We start from the raw sequence: 22222 nt of genomic DNA, 5'->3' as shown, positions 1-22222 counted from the left end.
AACTGTAACCATGTGGACACCAAAGGGTTATTTAGTTCCACTGATGAGTCTGGTTTGGAGACCTTGGACTGTGCCTAGCCCTGTATGTGTGCAAAAGAAATAAGAAATCATCAGATAATAGTGCTATTCATCACGGCCTTCTCTTTTATCTGCCTGTCTTTTAATTTTCTCTGTATCTGCTGTATTTCCCTCCTGCCCCCGCCAGGCTTTGTTGCTCATATTGTTCAATCAGTACATCAAATATTAAAGGTATAGACTGAAATAAATAAAAATAATCCATGCTATTTTTGTTGGCTTGGCATCAAGGGCCAGCTAAAGAATACTATTCTGAGAACTTTGCTAACATTGGCTGATGAATCTTATGCGTGTGCCAGGGCCCTGACACATTAGATTGCTGGGTGTGAGGTGAAGGGTTTTGATTTTGGGGAGCCAGAATCACACCAATTTCAACTCCAGTTAAAACAAGGAAAACCTCTATTTTTGAGAAATAGAAAAGGATAGGATCAGAAAGAAAAGGCAGGAACACTTAAGAGTTGATCCCAGGATATTGTAAGCATTTTAAACACCCAGTGAATATTATGGAAATCGTGCTAACTCGTCACATCATCTGATTAGATCTTTAGGTTTATTCAGATCCCAGTGAACAAACTGAGAAATTAGGGAGTACAAATTTAAATGGGTTGATTGTTCTTTAATGAAATAATATGCTTAGATCAAAGTAAAAACTAAAACTGCAAGTTAAAAAGCTGAGCCATACATTAAAAAATTAAAATTTTCTTCAGATTACTTTCATCATAGTAATTTCAAAAAGAGCCTTAGTCCATGGCTCCATGTTCATCAGTGAATCCGTGTGCAGTTATTAAGTAGCAGTACAGAACTGCATCTAGGCAAAATAGGAGCTTTTTGGTCAGTTTGGCCCTTCTGCTGGCTGTAGGAGGCAGTTTATCAAAAGTTGCTGGGCTTCAGAAAGAGCTTTCAGGGAAGACTGTAAGATCTGTAGGTAAGGTACTGGTGTCTTCTGCCTAAAAGTGATCCCTGGAAAGGAGAATTAGATGAGGGGAGCAGCAGGAAAGGTTATGAACAGACAGCAGGCTCGGGGATGACCTAGAATTTATCTTTTTCTAATTTTTCCATTACACTGGTGGTATGATGCATACAACAAAATAAATTAATAGTGTTTGTATGATAATAAAGGTGACTGTATTCTGGAAAACTAACTGTACCTTGCTTCCCTGGATTATTGGGGAAAGTTGCATATTTTCTCATGACAGTGGCTGTGTGTGTGTGTTTGTGTACACAGTGCATGGTTTAATGTATAGACATTTAATATATAATATTAGGTAATACCATTCAGTGTTTATATTATGAAAAATGTTGCCTTTTTCTCACCATAACTAGTGGTTATTGCATATTAAGTGCCATACTCTTGCTTTCACCAGTTTAGTTCATAAAGCAACAATTTTCCCACATGCACAGGGCTTTCTGAATTCCACATGATTAGTTTTCATTTTCTGTTTCTGAACTGTCAGAGCATTAAGTGAACATAAATTTTAAAGAAGTTTGACCAACTGAAAAAAAATATACAGAAGAAATCTATGAAAACAGTCAGAGTATGTACCTGTACTTGTGTACCTAAATGTCCATATTTTGGTTCAATAAATATGTGTGAATATTTTGGGCAGCTGGCCATACCATTTATATCAATCCCTGCAGTTTAAGAGATTTAGTGAATCTGTTTTCCCATCATTAAACTTACTGTGAACCCATAGGCAAGACTGAAATTGGATTTTTTTTGTGAGTTTGTTGTTGTTGTTGGATTGGGTTGGGTTTTTTGGCACAAGTTAGCATGGGTTTTTCAGATAGTTGTTACATTGGAAATTACATGACCTTTTCCATTTCTGAAACTGAAACTGCAATAGCAAAGATCCAGACAGAAAATGTTTACAAATATCTATCCAGGGCAAAAGCTTGAACATCCAGCTTTGAGAAAATTCAATCAAATCTTTGCTTGTTCACAAACACAGTTTAAACTTCAGCCAGGATTGTTTGCATGTTTGCATTTTACATTCCAGTAAGAATGTCTTCCATCAGTTTTGGTTGGATGTTAAGTGTTACCTCAGAGTTTGTTTGAACTATCATGTTTTGATAATTTAGTTTTTTAGGCAGGGTAATTGATTAGACTGCTATTTTTCAGCAGGCACATACTGCAAACTCAAGACTTAGAAGGATATTTGGGAGAGAATAAAAATGCAACATGCAGAAATGCTTAAACCTTGTAGTATTATTAAATGAGGTGCCAATGGTATTTGTACCGTGCTAACAGAAAGATCTAGAATAATAATTAATTGATTTTTCAGATCATTATCATTGCTGTGGATTCTTTTTTCCCTCTATTCAGTGCAGCTTTTTTATTTCTTTTATCACACCTAAAATTCCTCCTCGGAACACGGTTTTGGTGGGTCATTGTATATTGTGTTATCAATCAGAAAAAAAGGCATGCTAAGCAGAAAGAAAAATAATTCAAAGAAAGAAACCCAAAGGATTTGAAAACCAAATTACTTTAATCAAAATTTTTTCTGCTTTTGCAATAAGAAAGAACAACAGTAGTTTGGAAATAAATGCTGTGCTTATGTTTGTGTTTGAAGATCATGATAATTGATATTAATTTTGGACCGTATAATTGATGACCAGAAATAATCACTAAGATGACTGGTTTTTAATTGTCTGTTTTTAAAATAAGGTATTGCAGACAGCTGATCCCAAGTCCAGATGGACAGACTTGTATTAGTTTCTGTTCTTCCTTTCTGCTCTGGTAGATATTTTTGTGCTGGTTTTATATGGATACTCTGCTTTAAATTGTAACATGATTTAATGTATGGATAGGCCAAAGAAAAGCCCATAACCAATTTTATTTACTAGTAGAGATATAGCCTTCTTGCTGGTGGTACAACATACAATACCTTGATTGCCCTTCCTGGATATTTAACGTTGTTTGGTACTACTATCCCAACCCTCCTAACAGTGATGAGTTGGTTGGTATTTTACTTGGAACCACTTAGTCCTTACAGTCTTAACAGTATACAACATTTCAGTATGCAAGTCCTTCATTCAGCACCTCTTTATTTCAAACAAGTGTGCAGCACGTGCCTTTCTTGCTGTACCAGAGAGTTTCTGCTTTGCAGTAATCTATGCACACATCCAGACCTCTGCTTCGCTGATAACTGCTGGGAGACAGAACTGAGATGTGGATTATCTTCTAGTTCTACCTTGTTTTTATGCTATGATCAATTTCTAGTGGCTTTTAATCTCATTAGCACCCCTGTATGTAAATACATATACTTGTAGTATTTTCCTCTCAAGTGGATCGCTTTTTGTTTACTAGGCTTTTTCCTTCAGGTTTGTCACTACACAAAGGACCTGGGTTGTCCTAAATAATCTAAAATAGGCAATACATAATTTCTTCAAGTCAATTTATTAATTCCTATCCTAATTACAATTATATGCTTTTGTCATATCCAATTTCGTTTGTAAGAAATCTTTCAAGGACTCTATGAACAATTCAGAAGATGTTCTACCCTTTTTTATTTTTTTTTTTTTAATGTGTAATCTCCCTTTCCAGTTAATCTGTAAGTAGCCCATTTTTAAATACTTAATACTTTCCAGTTACTCCATGTTTGGGGGTCCTAACGTGTATTTCTTTCTCAGCATTGACTGAAATTTTGCCAATGCGTTGCATTTTTTTGCAGTCAATATTATGTAGAGTCATTACAGCAGTTCTACGGTGTGCTTGAATATGCAATATATACAAACTCCTAGTGGGATTTGTAAATTATTGCTATAGAAAGATTGCAAGATGCAGGACAAATGGTAGAAAAAGAAAAGCTAAGATCAGGGCAATGGGAAGAAAAGGGTGCTATGGAGACCCTAATACTATGTTCTACCACATTACCTATGTTTTAGCAGCTATCCAAATGCTTTGTAAATCCCATGAGGGAGTGTGTGTACACTGTACATGCAAGTGATCTACATTACTACTTCAATTCATTACTGTTGACATCCCCGTGAGGTAGATAAAATGTGTTTAAGGTAATGATCATCAGCCATTGCAGAGCAGGTACCCCAGATGGTATATACCAGATGGTATACCCCTGATGATAGGTGGCTTAAAAATACCCAGTTCAGAAAGATGGGTGAAACATCAGTGACAGTGTTAGAATGACAGAATGCCTTGAGCAAATACCCTCATACTGTGTGTATAAGTGTATGTGGGGTTAGATCTTATCAGAGAACTTGTAAAAGCCAATGAATTTTCATCATATTTCTTATAGAAGTGAAATCTCCTATATGGTAAAGTAAGAGTGTATACAAATTCAAGCATATAAGTAGCCTTACTGCCTTCAGTACATTAAAATTACACACAGGTTCAATTACCTCAGTAATTTAGGACTTCTGATTGCTTAACTACCTGGGAAACCTTTCCAACATTTATGTGTCTTGTGCTAGACTAGGTGAAGTGATTGTGCTCTGCAGAGATGAAGTCAAGATAGTAAGATTCACGAAAAGCATTACTAAATCATTAGGTTCTTTACAAAGTAATAATTACCTTAAGTGGTAAAACCAAAACTTTAATTGTCCTTGGATGTTCTGATTGATACTGACTAAACCAACTCCTGAGGTTGCTTAAATATAATGCCGCAGCTGTGGTCCTTGGTGCAAAATTGAACCATATATTATATCCCACAAAGCGAAGAGAAAACTGGAAAGATACAGAATTCTTTAAAAGAATATTTTTTTTTCCTTAAATTTAGGAAAAATACAATTACTTCTCATTTTGACCAAGTCATTATAAGCGTTCAGAAATTTTTAAGCAGTGATAAAGATGGAAGGACTGAGCAGATAGATGTTTAACAACCTCTGCAACAGTTCTGCATTAGAAATTTTGAAGGAAAGGAGGAAAGCAAGTTGAAGAGATGTGGGTGTTTGTATTCAAAGAAACTTTACTCCTGTGTTCTGGGGGATTTGCAGCCACACCTTTTTATTGCATGTCATTGAGTAGCTTTGCTGCAGAGGTGAACACTTCATCTGAGCAGTCTGGTATTTGCTGAATTCATTTGGAAGTGACAGTCTCTTTTCTTCCTTAAATTTTAATTTAATTATTTTATAATGTCAGCATTAAATACATGCCCAGTCAACCCTAAAAGCATAACATAATACTAACCATTAAAAATTAAACTTTCTCTGCTTTGGCTTTTCTAATTCCTGCATACGCTAGAAGTTTCAAACTACATTAATTATGCTTATGCTAATTGCAGCAGAGCTGCACATTTTTCTGATGTTGCTTGAATTCTCTCAATATTGACGGTCCTTCACTTAAGCTTTCCCAGATAGTGTAAGAAATGCTGGATTAGAATACCAGTGTATTTCCTTTTCTGCTTTTCCCCTCCTTCTTTCTTACCATCCCTCCCCCCCCCCCCCCCCCCCCCTTCTTCTTTATGATTGGTCAGGAATAATTTGGTTATGCTAGAGAATGATTTTGGTCAATATTAATTGACACCAAATAACATCTTCCTAACAAGAAATTTAGTTTTCTTGCAATGTGAATCAGGCAATATTATCTTCATTAATTCACCTTCTATTTTTATTATTGTGGAGTCCACAGTACAACTTTAGAGACATCTTTAGTGCAACTGTTAGTATAGTGGACTAGATTACAATGCAAAGAGGTCAATACAACATCTGTCTTCCTTATTTAGTCTACACAGTAATGCACATCATTCTGCTACTTCAGGAGTCTCTGGAGTATAACATAAACTGAGATTTAATGACTTGGAACCTGCTGTTTCAACTGATATTTTGACAAGCTGCTAGCCTGCTGTAGCTTATGCAAGACTTTTTTTTTTCAATCCTTCACAGAGAGTGGCTACGTTGGCAGCAGATTTTACATGCCGGTTCAACATATTTTCAAAAATGAAGGTTCTAAGAAGAAAAAATGGTGAGATAGGCAGCACTGAGGAAGTCTTGAGTACCTGACAAGAATATAGACATCCATTTTATTTATGGTATTGTCATAGACATGACGTGTTTCTTAATGTGAAGTAGGATGTTAAAAAGCATAAAGGTCAGCTAAGTAGTCTTTATAACATGTTTCTATTGTCTTTGCTAGATATGTAGACACAGCCTCTCAAATAATTGGATTTAACAGAAATCAGGCATCTTCATATCACTGATGACATCAACATTAAATGTAAATGTTTCTAACTACAGATGATCTAGATAATATTGCAGACTGTATGATAGCACTAAAACATTTTTAATCACTGGTGGCAAAGGTAAAACTAGTGGCTACAGCAATTTCTTGAAATAAGAGACACACCAGAGTTTACGCTCTCCCATTAAAGTCTCAGTGTTTTAGTTAATGCTGCTTTCAGCTCCTCCTAGGTTTCACTGGTTGTCTGGGAGGCATTTCTCTTCCCGTGACACTTTTTAATGCTTGATGAGGACAAATGTGCAACATGCATTGGGAAAAACAATCGATTCTATAACTGAAGCACTTCCTATGCTTCAGGGAGTTACAAGGAGCAGACAATGAGAAGTTGCTGTGAAAGTCAGTACATCAGAGTCAGATCTTGTTTACATAAGTCTAATCACAGATATGCCCATGTGAACTATATGAAATTACTCTGGTATTACCCTGCTTTTACTGAGATCTGGATATCGTGGCTTTTTCTATTGGCATATGGTGTCCTTGAGTAAGGGTATGCTTCTCTGCTAGTGTAGTTCAGCTAAATGCTGCCATAGCAGAGGGTAAACTATTTTTAGTTAATGTGATTTTTTTAAAAAAATCAGTTTCACTGTTCAGTAAAAACAGTGTCCAGGCTAGATGTAATCAAGGAAAATGCAGGACTTAGCCTTCCCTCTTTGCATTGCAGTTTTCCTTTCTGTTATCTTTTTATCATGAGAGAATCTATATATCCAACAGCCATGAAGTATGTGCTGTGGGTAGACAATACTGATGTTTGGACTGGAAGGAAATGTTGTGCACTCTGACCAGTAATGAATGGAAGCACAGAACCTGACTGCTCACTTGACTGGCATCTGCCAGTCAGTCTGGATGCAATGCCTTATGCCACATTGGGACAGAGCTGTCTTGGAAGTGACACAAGTGTGGATTTTCTGTCAGAACAGTGCTGTAACCAGTGATTCCTGGGTGAACAGTGTGGGAAGAGTAACTGGAGTAAACTGTCAGAGGAAATATATGAAAAAGAGCACTTAATGTTACTATGTTTTGGAAATTAGCTGTATTCTCAGAGTACGTTTTTGGGTTTATTTTTAAAGAACTAAAGAGAAAGAAATTTGAACTTAAAGACTAATTGATAAATTGGTTTCTGCTTTCCTTGGGAACCAGCAAAATTAGTGTGTCTCTTGCTTCTTTTATGGAATGTAGCAGTAGCTCCAGATTGCTATAAACAAATTATTCAGCTCTGGACTAAGCGATTGCTTACTTACCATTTCAGTTATAATTAAAGCTAGAGGGAAATACAATGTGCACAGGAACTCTAAATCCCAGGTTCATTCAGAAATAGTGGCAGGATTTCAAGCTTCTTAAACATATTGGGTTTTCATTGTTCCATACATTCTGGAACATTTAAATCAGTGAAAAGTTCTGCTTAAGAAGACACTTTATGGTCTTTTTAGTAGAGAAGATTCTGAGTTTGGGGCTACAGTCACTGAATATTAATGTAATAGTTAAAATGAATACATTAAATAAGCATGGTCAAACCATTCTCTCTGGGTTTATAGATTCAACTAATTAGTCTGTCAATTAAAAATTGATTGATTTTGTTTTTAATTGCAGGGTACTTAGCAGATTTGTCTTTTCCTAGTAATCTGCTAGTCAGGTATCTTCTCTTTGACTATAGTTCATTCAATAAATTTCAATACAAGTGGATTACTTCAGAAATAAAAAGATATGTTCCCCCTCAGAGCACTTTTCTGCAGAAACTAAATGTTGGCTTCTATTCTGGAAAGCCTGTGACTGCCAAGACCATTCATGGATTTGGATTTCTCAGCTGACCAAACTAAGACTGGGAAATGCAGCAGCATCTGCAGGTGCCTTTCACAGACTGTATTTGGAAACTTGTCTTAAAATTAGTCTCTCCATGCCTGATGTTCTTGGACAAAATCAAGAGGACAGAAATTACAAGCATAGCAGTTACAGTATGTTTTCTTTTTAAATTATAATACTCAAGGGCAGATTAATTCTGCTTTTCTCAAATATATGGAAATGATTATGTCTGGTTGACAAAAACATTTGGTGTTTTTTAAATCCAAACTTCCATATGCAACCACTATGTTTTTAAAATCATTTCAACTCATTGTCAAATAAAATGGGAAGGTGCATTGCATTCGATTCTGACATAAGCAATTTTAAAGCTGACATTATTAGACTGTTGGGTAATATAATATTTATCTCCAGTTGCTCCTGACACTTTCTTCGAGACATCTCTATGCAGATAGACTTTGCTGCAAACAGGAGGATTTGAGAGAGGGTAGACTGAAATAAAGTGCATATTTGTTTCATTTTGCTGTGTGATACTACTTTATCAATATGGTGGAAAAGCCCTTTTGGATTTTGTCACCATCATGGCATTTTGTCACTAACAGTATTTTTTCAGAAGCAGCAGTATTATCTGTATCTGCTTAGAAACAGACTTGTGGGGGATTGTCACGTTTCCTTCTGTGGTTAGATTACTGGCTTTTTCATCAGACATCCTGATTATCAAACCTATTCCAGAATTAGTGCATGAAAGCTGGTTCATGTATTTTTATGTGCTACTTCAGTGCAATCTCAGCAAGGCATATGACTAGGCATAATCAATACAGAATTTCATTATAATGTTTCTATAGTCTCAAATTTAAAATATGGTTTAACATTACTCTTAATTGAGCATAATGTTGAGCAGACGTTAACATGCCTCTGTCATGGATTCCCTCCCTTTGCACTGAGTCTACTGATTACATTGAGGTGAATCTGCTCAGTTTGTAGATTTGTTAGAAAATTATTAATTTATTAATTTTATTTGTGGATTTCTGTCAGATCTGTGAGCTGAACCAACTCACCTTGTTGTTGGCTGCATGATCATTAATTAAATCCAGTGCAAGAAAAACAGTGGGAGAGCAAGGCCAAGGATAAGTAAACTGAAATTCCTTTTTTTTTTTTTTTTTAAAGCAAACCTCAATTATCTTAGATTAGTGGTAATATGAAACTGTACTCTTAAGATATTTTTTTTTTTCCCCCTAGGTAACTGCGCAGTCCAGCATGGCTACTCATGCTGATTTGTCATTATTCCCCTTTTAAAATCAAGAACAACAACTTGCAGGTCATCTTCCTATTTAATATAAACTGAAAAAAACCCTTTGTTTTTTGGGGGAATTTTTTGGTCACTCAGGTTCTAACAAAGGCAGCCATGCATTTGATAAACATTATTGCTAGTGTCTGATTTATAATAGTGTGGCATGTAGTTCTACAATTAATGTAAAAAAATATAACCTTGTGTTGTAGGCTCAATGGATATGGGGCTATAATATAATAATTTATATTTGTGTGTCTCATCAAATCTTTCTATTAATTTATTTCTGGTAATCTGGTAAGAAGCTGATGTGAGATTTTGAATACCATTTATTATAACAAATAATTGAAACTTGAAATGTGAACTGAGTTCCACTGTCACTTGTAATCTGTTCAGGAACCTCTAACAACAAGTTTAACACTTATTGATGGTTCTGATCTAGCTGAATACTACTGTTATTAGAATGAATAATGACTCTAGCAGAAAACATATGCTTCTTGAACTACAGTATATTGGAACTTACTGATAGTACCCAAGTGAAAGGTGACCACACATTTCTCAAGATTTATGGAAGATCCAGTACTAGTAATAACATATTATTCCAAAATGCTTGGAATCTTGAGAAAATTAAATATGTTTCATTATGTTCTACAATACTACATATAGATGACTTGAAAATGCATTTTAATAGTAGGTGCTGTAACTGTTATATTGATGCTGTGAACCAGTGATGTCCTAAAATAATATTCCCATAAATCACTGTCAAATATAGTGTAGGTTCTATTCTCTACCTCTCTAATCTGTAAACTCCAGATCAGTAGTATCTATTTTAGTAAATATCTCCCTTTTTATTGTACTTTACATTCCAGATAGGTTTCAGCAAGGCTGATGTTGAGGAAATGCTTCTGCCAGGTAATAAGGCAGATGAAGCCTTTATTCTGGGTAAAAAAAAAAAAAAAAAAAAAAAAAAAAGATATTTGGGTAGCTTTCTGGTTAATGTAACCTCTAAACTACCCTAGATCCAGAAAATCTATTGCATTTTTCATTATTCACACTTCAGGGCATTCACCACTCATGGCAATTAATTTTGGAATATAATTCCAAAGAACTGAAAATTTACAAGTTTTACATCTAGTTTTGATTGTAAGGATAAAAGATACCAGACATTGTAAAATCTAAGCATTGCAAAATCTAAAACAATTTTTGTTTCATATGTTCTAAGACTGTAAATCTACATTGGCAGCACTTTTCCAAATTTGAAGCCATTTTTTGTTTTGGAAATAAGTTAACAAATGTGGTAAGCCTCCACAACATAGCGATTTGCCAGTCCAACTGAATCCTTCTCTACTAGGTTAACCTGTCCCTGCTGCTTCCCAGTGCAGAGGTTGAAGCAGTACTGACTTATTAGCATCAGCCCCAGTTACTGCTGGGACAGTGAAAGAAAAGTCTGAGCAGTACAATGGTGAAAAAGAGATTATGTTGCAGGATAAAAGAAATTTTGTTCACTCATGTTTCGCTAATGGTTTATACTGGATTACTTACTGCAACTTACTTGCCAACTGTTTCTGGTAAACATTGGACTCTGTAGTTTTGTAAGCTTCTGTTACACTGATTAAATCAACCTAGAAATAGTACCGCTCAGGTTCTCCTTGCATGATCTATAGAGTGTGTGAATACAAGCATGTCTATTATAAGCTATTTCCTATTGATTTAATAACAGAAAGTGAATACTTAGTATTCACTTACAGTATTACAAAGTGCTTTACAAAAGTAATTAATTCATACTTCATTAGTTAAATATTTTTAAAACAGACTGAATGATCCTTTAGACATAGCACAGTCCAAAATATTTTCAGTTTCCATAGCACAATATTTGTGCTAATGTAGTTAAGCATGAATGTAAACACCATGTTTGATTCCTCCCATTCCTTGCTGCTGCAAGCATGCATTTGCCTAATTATACATTTTTGGTTAAATTAAGTCTGTAGGACTACTTATTAAATGAGGAACATGTTTTAAGATCAATATTACAAGCAGTAACTGAAACATAAATAATGTTATCTAATGCAGCTCCAGTGTAATTTTTATATCTAAGATGCAGAATTTTGCTGATACTACAAATACAGGCACTTTTTTTTTTTTTTTTTTTTTTTTTTTTTAATTTTCAATTCAGCTGGAATTGTGAGAATGGTCATGTTGGGTGAGATCTGGAGACCATCAAGTGCAGTATCCAGTTCCCAGGAGATGCCAACAACACATGCTTTAGTAGAGCATTCAGCATAATAATGAGGACAATCTGCTTGCTTTCCCCTAATGCCTAATAAGTAGCAATTGTCTTTAGCCTCAAAGGAACCAATGTTTAGATCCAGTTTTTACATCTACCCTAAATCTTCTTTTCGTTGTCCACACTACCATAACTGGACATTCCTGTAATTCATATAAATTCTAATCCTATTTGAATAGTCCTGTGTTTAATGGCAGTGCTACTTAAAGTATGTTTCTCTGTTCTGCTGTTACCTGTGATCAGTCTGCAATTAGCTTGCTTCCAGTTTGCGTGTTGCCATGTTCTTACCTTATGAGATTAAGAGAACAGAAGTTTAATCTACCTTCATTGTTTATACTTCCTAGTGTATCCTTTGTGATTTATCATTTTCAAAATAAACAGTCCCAGCATTTTTCATGTCCCACTCCCTGGATACCCATTAAGTTGCCTTTTATTCTTTTATTTTGAGATCAAGTGACTAATAACGCATAAATTTAATGACAATCACATTGCCAATTTTTAGACATCTATCTGAATTTGAAATGTTGGTTTCCCAAAAAGTCAGTGTTATACTGAATATACAAATTAGACACTCAGGATCCATTATGCTAATAGGGGAGAGAATAATTATTTCTTTAATGGAACATACATACATTCCCAGACTACTCTGTACCAAATTAATTTTGATTTTTGGATTGCAGCCACATATTTTCCAAGGGACTTTATTTTGGCATCTATGATGGAACCCAGTTAAGTAACAGGAATGTCATATAATGCTACAGGTTTTTGTAAGGAAGAGAAGACATAACTTCCTTTCTCTTAACATCTATTCATTGCAAACATGACTTAATTTTATTTAAAAAAAAGAATTTTCTTTTTGCTCAAATAGTCCTGTGAAAATTGTACTATAGGCTGTTTCTACTACATAGAGCATATTTACTAATGGTTTGAATAAGAACATTTATATTAAAGGCTCTAACCTTTATTATGCTATTTTAACTGTATGTTATTACAATTTATGCAAAGTCACATAGCTCTGAATTATGGAAAACTCTTGCTTTCAACAGCAAGGTGTCACATATCCTATTTATGCCACTGTCACAGTAAAAATATCCTGGATTTTTAAATTTTCTCAGTTAATATACATCAATCATCCTTGCTAAAGAGCATAATTTCCTTCACACAAGAGATTAATTAAAACTTAAAAATTAATTGCCCATGACCCAGAATGATACTGGGTCTCAGCTGGAATAATAAACACTGTGGTTTGCAAACCATATTTTCTTTTTTAACCTTTGTAACATCAACTGTTACTGATTAAAATAGGCTAGCGCTGCCAACTATCATGCAGTATAGTGCAACAACAGAGGATTATCAGGAACTTTGTTAGTCCCTAGCAATCAAGCACACAAGCATATAAATTTACACCACTGTCTCTTAAAACACAGTTAATTTGTTCATGTTTTCCTAAGAGCAATTAAAAGCAGTCGGGAGTTTTAATGAAATAAGCTGGTGATTCCCACAGGGACTATTTGTAATGAACATTACTGAGTAGCAACAGCTTCAAAGTGTTTACATTAAGACATGATTAATAACAAAGCTGTTAAACTACACATTGGGTGAAATACAGACTCAAACGAAGGGATGTTCCTAATTAAGTAATTGTATTCATTGGTATATTCCCTGCCTAGGTGTATTTTGGGGGAGGGGGTTGGTTTATGTAGGGGGTGGTTGGATTTACCTCTCAATTTTTTTCCTGCAGGATCAACAGAATTCACTTCTTGCACAAATGTGATTTTCAACAATGTAATGGTCTAGTCAAGTGGGATTGTATTGAAACATTTAGAAATTTCAGTTAGAGTATCTATTTATGACAGTTACTTGGAGCTGTACAAATGAGCTCTTAAGGGAATTAATTAACTTTCTGCTAGGGTTAAACAGAACTGTTAAACATGCCAGTGGAAATTAAGTTTTTGGAGCTTGTTATAAAATTTTCCAAAAGTTTAATAATCAGATTTTTAATTTCTGCATGTCTGAGTATTGAATCAAACATGCTCATTTAAAAAATAAACCAACAGAAATTTAGCTGATAATTAGTTTTATCAAATACAGAATGTCTGATTTTAGTTTTGCTGTGTATAGCACTTTATTCCAGGTTTGTTTGAGTTAAATAGAACCCTTGAGATAACAGCCTAGGATTTTTCACTATTTAGACATCTAGCATGTTTAGATTTCAAAGAGTAATATGTAATGTAAATCATGTTATTTTGAACAAGCAAAACCAAGTGTACTGCCAGCTGTTATAAAAGTGAGGTTAAAAAATCTTCAGGAGCTCTTTAGGTAAAGTAATTATCCAAAACATGAGTAGCATATTTAGGAAATTTATGCTAAAGTGAGATTTTTAAAAGCACCTAAGTGATTTAGAAGCAAAAACACCACTTCAAATCAATGAGTTTCATGCTTCTAAGAAATGTAAATACTTAAGAAAATCTACAGCATGATGAAATAAATGCCTAGATTTTGAAAAAATGCAGTATCATTGTTCTACAAGACTCTTGGATGTTCTATAGATTGTATCGTGATATAGTTTCATAATTATTGGTATCACTGAACTCAAACTAATATTTGACTTGGCTTGCTTCAAAATATTAATGCAATTAAAATTCCCTTATGTTTCAGTAACCTCAGTTGTGAATGTCAGCCTTCTGATTGAGGGTGCCTTCATGTTTTAGCAGATTACTTGCAATGCTGTTCACAGCACAGTGTCTTTAATCCAATTCACTTATTCCCTGTGGCAAGTTTTGAAATCAGAAACAGTTGTGCTTCCATCTCCTGACTGAGTAAACTAAATCTGCTGTTTCAATTCCATTGTCTTACTGCAGTCCTTTAAAAGTGTGACACTTTAAGCATGAGATGTGCTGCTTTCATTACGAAGTCCCCCAAATCAATATAATCAAATAGTAATTAACATTTACATAAGGTGACTTTCCAAATCAGAATTCATTCTCTTATTTTGGATCTCCAGTTTTTTCTTTATGAAATGCTTTAAGCATCTCATGTACATGAGGAAAATCAGTTTAATGACACTTGGAGTTCTTTCTATCGAATGTACTATATACTCACTTGCTTTTAGGACAAGAGTTCAAACAGGGACCATTATTCAGTGCAGTAGACCAAGCAAGGTAGGGCAAGTGAAAAGTACAAGTGAAGCAGCATTTGTGCTCTGCACTGGAGTTCTAAAAACCGAGTAAATAATTTGGCCAGGATGCAATAGTACATTATACTAATGTACACACACTAATGTATGTACTAATACATAACCAGTACAGTGTACTAATTGCCACTGATTTCTAGTGAAATGAACTTAAATCTATGCATATGCATACATTTACCACACTGGTGCTTTTTCCACTGAATTTACTGATTGCTGTTTTCTACACTACTTCAGACAATTAAAAAAAAAAGCTACATTTATAAAAAGTCATGAGATCATTTATCTTTATGAAACTTTATTGTTCCTGATACTGGACCTAGGATCTTGCTGATCGTTTTTTTTCACAGAAAGAAGGACATAATCTTTGTGCTGATAGACAACCCCCTAATTTGGGTAACCTTGGGGGAGGATGGATGGTTCCATCTATTAGGACAGGTTAGCTGAAGAAGGGGCCTGAATACGTTAGATGGTTTAGTCTATTAATTAACACTTCTGATTTAGAATAGTTTCAATTATCTATTCAAATGACTCATATGAAACTTCTCTCTGCTTCCTTGAAGATGCTGTATTTTATTCTCATGATGGTACTTACACATACTAGTCAAGTCCCTTCTCAAGCTTTTAGTAAGATAAATATACCAATTTCTCTGTAAAGCACTTTTAAAAACATGATTCTTGTTGAGTCTACCTTCTTCTTTCTAATGTTCTCTGTTGTCTAATAATTGTTTTGCTAAAGCAATTGTAAGGGAGATTTTGTTCCTTCCAAATAAATCCAGCTGAATAATTGCTGTTCTCTTGCCTTAAATTAAGCATTAATTCCAAAGCTGTTATAATAGCTGCTATAAAAGCACTGTAACAAAATTTTATCATACAACTCAAGTTTTATGATGTAAACATTTGTACCTAATGGACAAGAGTATAAATTGGGAAAATATATAGTGATTTAGTGAATAGAATAAAATATCCTAAATATGAAGGAAAACAGATTTTTCTTTTTTAATGCAATGAATCTCAAAATCCATTCTATTTCAGTTTATGCCCTGGTGAATATAGCACCAAAGCAATTCACACTGTCTCTTGCTGGGTCTGTTCTATAGGTTACATCTGTTAAGGAAATAATGAAAAGTTGATTTCTCCTATAAACAAGTTCAGCAGTCAATTTAGTAGAAGATGAAGTGTTGTAAGATAAACATGTATCTGATGTGATAGACTTAAGGGCTCCTTTGTGTTACGTCTCGGCCACAGAACTCAAATAAGTGATACAGGCCTTGGTCTACATTTCCAAAGAAGAGTTAGGGTGCCAGAGTCAACACTGATTCTAGCATCTTGCATGGACAGTACAATGCCAGTTACTGTTTCGTTAGGCTCAAGTCTCTATAAGCATAAGGACTATTCCAGCTGCAGAAATGCAATGATTTTAGATACTTCATTTCCATAAAATAAAAAACAAACAAAAATCTTCAGAACACTTCCATGAAGTTTGTTATATACTAGAAATAAAGGGCAGTCCTGGAGAGCCTGGGTTAAGCTGTGGACATTAACATTTCTAAATCTAGTAAATCATTTAAAAGAGCCATTAAAATGAACCAATACCAATGTATTTAAGTATAGAGATACTGCAAATCATACATTAATTCTTCTTTTTAATTTTCAGCATAACTTTATTAAAAAAAAAAAAACCTCAGCACATCTGTTGATATATTTTAAAGTTGCTATTTATAAAATTTTGGAAAACTACTTACCTCTGATTACCCCATTTCCATTATATACATATTCAAATGTGTAATTATAGCAATTTAAAACTAGTCTGTATAGCGCAGTATTAAATACAAGACAGATTTTAATTAGAAATGGAAATACAGGTATTGTGGTTTATAAAATATCTTTTTTGTGTTTCTACTTTTTGGTGTCGTGATAAAACCTGATTTTCAAGGTTATTTGATTTATATAGAAACCAGTGTTTCTGGAAGCAATATGGTATCATTGATCATAAGAATTGCAACCTACTGTTAGATGAACTTTTAATATCTGAAAATAAAAATGGAATAATTTTTTTCAAAAATGTTTGTGTATTGAAATGTTCCTCACTCATGCTCATGGCACCTGGAAATTGCATTGGCGTTTTTGTTTTCTTCTAAATTCTTCCAATGCTTTATCAGATTTTGTTTAAACAGTAAAGTTAAGGAAAAAAATGTTTTAAAATTAAATTTATTTATTATAGGATTTAAAACAGAATGATTGTTAGTTCTTCAAAATACTGTAGATAAATATACATATATGGATCTGGAGTTTAAATGAAATCACATTGAAAATTTGAAGTATTATTCCTTTTTTCTTTTTTTTTAATGCTTCTAACAGTAAACACAACCAGTCCTTTTCATTTTCATTTGTCTGTGTATGTATCCTTTCTTTTCTAAATTCTGAAGAAGAAAAATGCAAATAACCAGAAGAGGGGAAAAAAAGCCATGAAGCTTTAAGATTGACATTTCAAAATCTGTAAGTCTTGGTCCTGTTTTTTTGTTGTTTTTTTTTTTTTTTTTTTTTTTTGTTGCTGTCGAACCATGTATGTTCCCATGGGTGTGTGCGTTGTTATGGCTTGGGCTCTTACATGGTTAAGCACAGCCTTAGCTGAGGAAAAGCATGTGTCTCTTCCAGGGGAATTAATTTCCCAGTGCTGCACAGAAAGGGAGTTACTGTTTTCTGTGGCCATCTGGGGAACTATCAGCAGACAAACCCAGACTGAACGTTTGAGGGTGATTTACTCTGTGTAAATATTTGACTCAGTTTGGGGAGGAATAGAAAAAATTGCTGAATCAAAACAAAAACATGCTTAAGTTCCATTATAAAGGCATTGATTATCAGCAAGAGCATAGCTACTAACACTTTACTGTATGGAAGCAACATTTTTTTACTTGTTTTCTGTTAATAAGTTGATGAGAAAATACTTCACCAGTTGGTACATTTTTCAGGCTCCCTGCACAGAAAACAATATGTTTCTAATAAAGGAATATATGCTCTCTGGTTATCAAGTAGATACAGGGTGTTTGAAGCTTGTCCAACAAGCATGGAAAATAAACAGCAAACCCAGACTTCCTGACTACCAGATTGAATCAGGTTTGAAATGTGCATGTGCAGTTGCACCTTTCACTTCAACTTTTGTGAAGAGGCATTTTTTTAAGGTAAGATTTACCAAAAACATAAAAAAAAAAAAAAAAAAAAAAAAAAGTGATTCAAAATAGGTACACCTAGGTTTGGTTAGTTAACCTCCTACATGAGGAAAAAAAATCTACAAATATGAATAGAATGTTCTTTGCCATAGGGCTGGAGTTCACCTCCCTTATCTTTATTTCTCCACAAAGCAGGTATTTAGTGTAAACCATTTAGCCAGCACAGTGCTCCTGGGAAAGATGTTGTTCTTACAAGGCAAACACAGGATACAAGAATCACCATCTTGAAGTGCATGTCGTGTTAGTTGATTACAGAGGAAGCCAAGATGACTAGCCTGTAACAGATATCTAACTTCTGGATATTATGGTTCCTGAAACTGTCTCCAAATATTGAATATATTTTAAACAGGAGTATTTCTTTTGGACAGAATTGCACTAGTGAAATCCACCTTCCTAGCTTGAGGTCACATGCATTCAAATAGCTATTTTTATGATATTTTTATTATATTTCAGAGATACAAAATCAGTTTATAAAAGATTAGTTCATGTGTTTTCCGTGTAATACATAATTATTAAATTATAGTGCATTATTTTAACATAATAAATAGCTTCTGAATTGTGTATAGATGGTAACACAACAGGAGAAACTGAATTCATGCCTATTCCTTCACCTGCCTCTTCTAACTATTTTTGTTGTAATAATCCATGTTGCTCCTTGATCTGTTTCCATACAATTATATAGAAATTATCTTCCAAATCATTCAGGCATCTTTTCCAGAAATCTCAGCTGTTCACAGCCTTTTTTGAGGCCAGATTCTCTTCAGTTGCTGGCCATCTATCAAAGGACTTGGCCAGAACTTCTCCACAGTTAGCCAATACAGATTTTTTTAGGGTGTTGAATTGTTAAGCTAATCACTGACCTTAACAGCAAGTCTGAGCCTGACAAGGACTACTGTCAGCACCACTCATGTTCTTTATCCAATATATCACCCTCAGAACTCTTATTAGAAAATAGAATTTTACATCTTTACGCTACTATCTTCAGAATGTTAAACTAATAAAGTGTAAATATTTCAGCATATGAATAAAATGTATTAGGTTTGAGTGGAAACTATTGATGATGTTACTGACACTTCCTACTTTATATTAAAATTCCTGCTCATTGTAGATGGATGAATATACGTGTGATTATTGATGGTCTAGGCCAATATAGAGTAGATTTTATCATGTACATTTCTATTTTTTTACTTCCATTGTCTATTCTTTATTTTTGGATATTTCTAGAGATCTTTTTACTGAAGTGTTATTGTCTGTTCAGTATTAGTTTTGTCCCAATTTTATAGGTACTCCAATCTTTCTCCTACATCTGACCAGAGGGAATCCATGTATCCTCACAGCCTTAACTGTTGTTTTTTGCTTGACCACATCTCTTGGTGTTAAATTTAATTTGTTCGGCCTGCTGCGCTAGCTATTCCTAAAGCTTTATATTTCTTTTTTTTTTTTTTTCTGAAATCTTTTAGTCATCTATAATATTTATTATCTTAAGGAGCAATCTTTGTTTTATGTAAGATGTTGTTAAGGTAGCTTTGATTTAGATATCGATACTGTGACCTGTAATGTTCTATAAGCTCATTTGGCACAAATGGCTGAGCTTCTTCCTAACAGTTCACAAATACCTTATCCCTTAAATATCTCAATGAATGGTTAAATGAACAGATTAAATCATAAAGTATTGCAACAGCATGTACTTGGATTTTTGTTTGTTTTGTTTTGGGGTCAGTTGGTCTGTCTGTCTGTCTGTCTGTCTATCTATCTATCTATCTATCTATCTATCTATCTATCTATCTATCTATCTATCTATCTATCTATCTATCTATCTATCTATCTATCTATCTATCTATCTATCTATCTATCTATCTTCAGTGGCCTCTCTGTAATTCATCCATGTGGAAATGAAGAACCATAGTTGTGCTATGTATGCTCAGAAAAATTCTAGCAGAACAAACCCCTCCTAATGGAAAATATATGCTTCTGAAATTGTGGGTTCCAGTGTGACAAAGGAGTGCTTATTCCCTAAATAAACATCATCAGGTGCAGAGAGCTTTACCCTTTGAACTTGGGTGAGTTGCCTAAAGCTTTGCTACAAGTCTCTCTGGAGAGATTGACACTCAGGTTGCTGACAGAAGAACCCTTCAGATAGCTCGAGGGGATTTCTGCATCGCTTCAGCTGCAGCTATGATCAGGTTTTTAAAGTTCTCCTTGATGATGGACTGTAACAGTTTGAAAGGCAAACAATTCTGGAAACTTCTGTGGAAGAGAGGCAGAGGGTACACACATGCAAACATACCCCCCCAAATAAACTCCCAAAAGCTAATGACTTGTCTAGAGGACAAAAAGTGAAGTACTACAATCAAGCTTGGAGTATACACTAAAAAATTTATTTGGAGCTTCGATGAAAAGTCCTGTAAATTGAGATTTTATGTTGTTAATTGCATGTGTGTTCTGGGATAATACTGTCACTGCAGAAGGAAGAGCACAGCTTCAACTGTGCTTTCTGTTGAGAAATTCGGACAGCAAAACCAGAAAAAATAAGAGATTTGGAAAAATATTTGTAAAGATTGATCAGCACTGTGTACAAATGACAGGTCCTGAGTTGTTAAGTGGGACTCCTTCACACACAAAAGCTAGTTCAGGAGTCATCTCTCAAGGAATTCTAAGTTCTTTTGAAATGCCTGCTGAAAATGCCAATTTAATTTCCTTTTTTTTTTTTTTTTTTTTATTTCACATTTATATGTAATTCTGTTAAATCCATTTAAAATTGTATTTCATGGTTTTACCCCAAACTCATCAAATATATGTTCATAGTTTTTTTGGGGGGAAATTACTTCCAAAATTTCTGTCTTCTCTCTCTTCCCCCTCACACCCCTCTACTTGCTCATGAATAATACAATAATGTCTTGTATTGGATAATGTATGTTCTCTGAGAGGCTTTGATGTACAATAATGGCTTAGATTATCCATAGGCCCCAGATTATCAATCACAGTACAAATGTCTATGTTGGAGGAAAGTTATTACCAGCTAAACAAATGAGCTTTATCATCTAAAGCTACTAAACTACTAGAGTACCCTTATGCATGACTAGCCCTGAGTTCTGATTATTCACTTCACTGTTTTAGATGCATGCCAAGATAAAATTAACCATAATTTAAGGATGAAATGCTTAAATCTAGGTCCTAATGTAATGTTGGTTTATCTGTTGCTAATATAGTTGTATGTCTGAGATGATGCTGATTGATACCAGCACTTTCTTACAGCCAGTTCTACTCTAGGAAATCCATCTTGTGATCTGAAGAACAGCTACAACTCTGTGCATTCCTGCTCTTTTCATGCCAAAATGAATCACAAACATACACCTTCAATGAAAAGTAAAGATGTTTCCCTTACAATCTGGTTCTTTTACAATCTCAAAATCAGGACTTCCTTTTCTTACTGGGCAGTCTCCTGTCCAGCCCACCCTATGTGGTACTATTCTTTTTGTTACCTGTCTGCAGTTGAAACTGAAATAGAGATGCTAGCTTTCCTCTGCTTTCAGTTTTGCCATGCAGAAGATTTTCCCTGAGATTTTTACACAGAAGGAAGATGAGCAGAACCTGCTGGGGCCACAAAGAGTTTGGATGGGGAAATTTGGAGAAAAGAGGTTAGGTCTCAGTAGAGAGGAAAGCCCAGGTGTAAGTAATAGGTGAGGAGGCAAACTGAGTGGCTAAGGATGACTGAAACTGTGCAGAAACACAAAGAACAGGAACAGAAAAGCAGTGATACAAAGCAGTTTTTAAAAAGGAAATAGAACTGGGCTATGCCCACCATAACTTTGATTTTCCTGAGCCCAGAACAGAACCAAAGATTCTCAAATTTCTCCATGTCTGTGCTTGTTAGTAAATTGCCAGGAAGTCCAGTAATTGTCCTATGGAACTCTGGTTTTCGCCTATGTTAGTGAAAGTATGAGGTATCATTCCATAGTTGTAGAAAACTGCAGTAGAAAACTGAGGGATTCAAAGATATCATCACTGCTTATTACTTAGGCTGTATAATGGAATTTCTGTTTAGGGGTTTGTTTTTGGTGTTGTTTTTTTTTGTTTTGTTTTTTTTGTTGTTGTTGGTTTTGGTTTTGTTTTGTTTTGGTTTTTTTTTTTTTTTCCCCTGAAAAGTTTGAAAGCAATTTTGATTGTA

At 34.5% G+C, this 22222-nt stretch overlaps 1 long non-coding RNA gene across 2 annotated transcripts in view; it reads right to left on the bottom strand.

Annotated features, from left to right (window-relative positions):
• LOC116963509 overlaps positions 1-22222 on the bottom strand; it is a 99448-nt gene that overhangs the window by 20280 nt on the left and 56946 nt on the right. The window lies entirely within an intron of this gene.

The sequence above is a fragment of the Tyto alba genome, unplaced genomic scaffold, assembly GCF_018691265.1.
Source record: "Tyto alba isolate M040663 unplaced genomic scaffold, T.alba_DEE_v4.0 Super-Scaffold_1000006, whole genome shotgun sequence".
Taxonomy (NCBI): Eukaryota; Metazoa; Chordata; class Aves; order Strigiformes; family Tytonidae; genus Tyto; species Tyto alba.
Note: the sequence above shows the minus strand (reverse complement) of the source record. Positions and strands in the feature narration are given on the sequence as shown.